The following is a 4,662-nucleotide window of genomic DNA, read 5'->3' as shown; positions in this document are numbered from 1 at the left end:
TGCGGAAATCACCTCGAAGCAAGGTCCCTGGCTAGGAAAGTCATCCGAGCTGGGTTCTACTGGCCGACCTTACAGAAAGATGCCACCGAATTTGTAAAGAAGTGTCAGACATGCCAAATGCATGCAAATTTTCATGTTACTCCCCCCGAGGAGCTCATAAGTATAACTTCTCCATGGCCTTTTGCTAAATGGAGACTAGACCTGTTAGGACCCTTTCCCCAAGCACCTGGACAAGTAAAATACTTGATAGTGGGAGTAGACTACTTCACGAAGTGGATAGAAGCAGAATCATTGGCCACCATCACTGCCCAGAGAAGTCGGAAGTTTCTCTACAAAAATATTATTACAAGGTATGGGGTACCTCACTCCATCACCACGGATAATGGCACCCAGTTCACCGACTCAACCTTCAGAAACCTAGTAGCCAGCATGATCAAGCTTCAGTTCACCTCGGTAGAACATCCACAGGCAAATGGGCAAGTCGAGGCAGCTAACAAAGTCATACTGGCAGGGTTGAAGAAAAGGCTACAAGATGCAAAAGGAGCCTGGGCTGAAGAACAACAAGTAATTTGGACTTATCAGACTACACCTCAGTCTGTCACGGGGAAACACCCTTCCGACTTGCTTATGGCGTAGAAGCCATGATACCAGTTGAAATCAGCGAGCAAAGTCCAAGGGTGAGCTTCTACGATGAGGTTGGAAACATACAGGGGCACAAAGAAGAACTGGAGTTACTCCCCGAAGTCCAAGAACAAGTCCAGATAAAAGAAGCAGCATTGAAAAAAAGGATGACAAATAGATATAATAAAAAGGTCATTCAAAGAAGTTTCACCCCAGACGACCTGGTTTTGATTAGAAATGATATTGGAGTCAACAAATCTAGGGAAGAAAAGCTCACTGCCAATTGGAAAGGACCATACAAAATTAGTGAGGTCTTAGGAAAAGGCTACTTATAAGGTGACCGACTTAAACGACACCAATCTACCTAGATCGTGGCATGCTTGTAATATGAAAAGGTACTATAGTTAAAAGCAAACTCCGCTCACTGATGTACTCTTTTCCCAACTTCATGGTTTTTTTCCCAAAGAAAGGATTTTCCTGAAGGAGGGTTTTTAACGAGGCATCAAGGTGGGGACTAAAGGAAACAAATTGTCAAGGCCCTTAGTAGCAAAAAGTACCTTCGCAAATAAATAAAGATCTTTTTCCCATATCTCTTTATAAGTTCCTTTATACGTTATTCTTTCCACGAAATGCGCTGGCTTAAACTCGACAAAACGTGAAAATTCCATGAACCGACCTAGATGGTCGTCAGGATAAAACGATGAGGTACAAGTCGGTGTAAAGAGGTCATAAAAGTAGATCATGATAAACTCGGAAATCACTCGACCTACAAGTCGGAAAAACCGAGAAGAAAAATGCATCACAAAAATAACCTAAGTTACAGTAACTCAATAAATAAAAAAATTGAGTATAAGGAATATGTAAAGAGAAAAAGAAAATCCAACAAAAAAAACCAAAGGCATAGGCTGTCCCAAGTCTTTGAGAAAAATTCAAAGTAGCTCAGACAAAAGGACAGCCAGCCAGGATAAAAAAATTTTCAAAGCAAAAAAGATCAAAAAGGGTTTTGGAAAAACCTAAACAGAAAGCATGCACACAACAAAAGATACCATAAACCCTTATCCAAAAGAGGGTATTTTTAAATATTTTGTTTACGGCCTGAAAGGCCAAGAAATGTCAAGACGCCACCACAAAATAAAATTGTTTAAAAACAGGGGACCCACAGGCCGGGCCCCCATATAGCCATAATTAGTTAAGAGGAAGGAAGATCAGGAGAAGGCCCATCACCACCAGGACCGAGGAGAGAAGTCGGAGTAGCACCAGGAGGGGGCGAAACAGGCTGATCAGGGTTTTGAGAAGGAACTCCCGAGGAACTCGGCACGTCCCCCCGAGGAGGAGACTCTACTATTCTTTGTCCCCTCATCTTCAACTCGGAGTCAGTCACAGGTCGGGGAGGGGAGACACCGTCCACTACGATCTTGTCAGGATCTAATGGAGAGAGGTCCAAGTTGGGAGCAATAACTCTGACTTGTTCCTTAAAGATCCTCCATGCCTCTTCTGCACCCTCAACAATTGAATCCTCCAAGTCCTGGAAAGCGTCCCGACACCTAGAAAGCTCCTTTTTTAGATCCAGATTCTCCCCAAATAGCCTAATATAATTCTGCTCCGCCTTCTCTTTAAGGCCCTCTGCCATGGCACACTGGCCCATCAACTTCTTCTCCCTCTCCCGAACCCAATCCTTCTCCTCCTTTAACTTGGTAACCTCCTCCTTTAACTTCTTCTCCTCCTCCTAGTATAAAAAAAAATTCTCCGCTCAAGCTCCTCAACCTTTCGGGCAGAACCCAAAGAGCTAAGGGGAGTATGTTCAAAAATATCCAGGAGTCTCGTACACACCCCATCCGCCCGGATGCTCCCCTGAACTATAACATTCAGATGGTTCCGAACCATAGCATTATCCATATTAAAATATGAATGGGAAAAGATATGGTTCCGGACAAATTGGGGACTATCGAACCTAACCCCGGAAGAAAAGCAAGAAGTCTTTCGCTTCTTCTTCTCGGATTCAGGGGAAGATCGGGGCGGAGGGGAGGAGAAGGAAGAGAGGAAGTAGAGGAAGAGGATACCATGATAGGACGGGAGGAAGTCCCCAAATTGTAGGGAGGAAGAGGAGGGGGAGGAGGAGAAGGAAGAGTACCAGTGGCCCTTGCCGCATCCACCCGCGCCCGAGACCTTTTCTTGGCATCTTGAACTTTTTGATAAGAAGAGGCAGAAGCTTTCTTCACCATTTCTGAAAAGGAAGAAGGCAAAAAATCAATTTACAAGAAAATCGAAATTCCAGAGTCAGAAATGATTAAAACAAGTCGGAGCAAATAAAAAAACAATCATATCTACCTAATTGAGTCTGTACAAAGGTCGAAGACCTTTGGAGGAACTTTTTTGTATCAAGATAAGGGGCTCTTCCCTAAACTTCTCGGAAGAATCCCACAATAACCTCCTCTACCTCGTTCAGGTCATCCAGGCTATATTTTTTCACAGGAGAGGCTTCCAACCAGTACAGGGAAAAACAGGGAGAAGAGTCTTGGTCCAGAAAAAAGGGGTTGTGACCCTCTACGGCTTGAACTTTAAAAAAAAAATTTGAAGTCTTGGAAAGATTCATCAAAAAAGGTAAAGACTCTCCGGCCTTGGATGGCTCAAAAAGACACCCATTGCTGCTTATTGTTCTGCCCACTAAAGGGCTTGGTCATATGAAAAAGGAAAAAGAAAATCTTCAAAGAGGTCGAAAAATTTAATTCAAGGCTGATAAGTTAATAAATTTTCATAAAACCTCATGAATTGGGGTGAAGCTAAGTGGGAGCAATGCGACAGTAAGATAAAACAGCTATTTCGAAGTCAGAAAATGGCAGAAAGACTCCCAGACGGGTAAAAAGGCTCTCATACAAATGAGGGTCCGCATCAGAAGCCCTTCCAAAACAAACCCGGTCTTCCGGACCCGGGGCAATCAGTTCATATTTTGGCTCATCCTCATCAAGAACACAAATTCTATGGTGATTACGAAGATCGGTAATATAGTCAGTATCTACAAGGGGTTCTTCCCCAAAAACTGTAACATCCATCCACTGGGAAAGGGACTCTAAAGAAGACATCTTTTCCTAGTAAAAGGGTGACGAAACCTACAAAGAAAAAAGGAAAATGAGTAAAAAACAAGGTCTCTATAGGGCCAACGTAAGATCCTCAGTGAAACAGAAACACTAGGCCTACAGCCAGACTTGCTACGAACACTCCCCTAAGCAAAACATGCAAGTAAAAAGCATTCATTAATAAAAGAGGAGGAGAGAAAGAACTGACATTTGTTAGCGAAGAAAGGCAGAGACGACGGCGACGCGTAAAAGAGAGGAGTTTCTTTCGAGTAGAAGAAGTTTCTTTTCAAACAAAGGAGGAAGGCTAAAAAGTTTCCAGAAACGAAACAAAGAAAGAGAGGGAAAGTATTTATAAATATGCCAGGGGCATAATGGTAAAATCAAAACGGTCATTAAAGAAATGCACCGTAACTGATCCCCGCGTATAAGTACGTGAACTCCCAACGGACGCGACGTTTGATTAGATGCGATCGTTGAGAAACTTTAAATTACGTCGGTTTCGAAAAATCACGTCGGTTCCTCATCAGGTCGGCTACAAGCCCGAGTTAAAATACTTGAATCCAACTCTTAAAAGAGATTGCACTCGAATAGGGGCACTGTTCATACCCTGACCCAACATTAAGGCCCAAGTCCAAATAAAAGGCCCAACCCAAAGATTGGCTCTCACTCGACACCGACCTTCTCTTAAGAAGTCAGTCTTAACAACGAATTGGCCAAAAGAAGTCGAGGACGAAGATTAGCCGGTAGATAACGCTTATTCAAATAAGTAACTGCCCCTAAAATCTCTCAACCCACTTCTAGGAGTCATATCTCAACTTCCCTAAGATAACGAAACGGTTATCCTCCTTAAAAGGTGGAACTACTCCAACGGTGGTTATTGGTTCACCACTATAAATATACTGACACCCTGCAGGTATCACTAAGTTCCAATATTCTCCAAACATGTTTACCCCTTTGCTGACTTAGG

This window comes from Arachis ipaensis, chromosome B05, assembly GCF_000816755.2.
Source record: "Arachis ipaensis cultivar K30076 chromosome B05, Araip1.1, whole genome shotgun sequence".
Lineage (NCBI taxonomy): Eukaryota > Viridiplantae > Streptophyta > Magnoliopsida > Fabales > Fabaceae > Arachis > Arachis ipaensis.
This window is presented reverse-complemented; position numbering follows the sequence as displayed.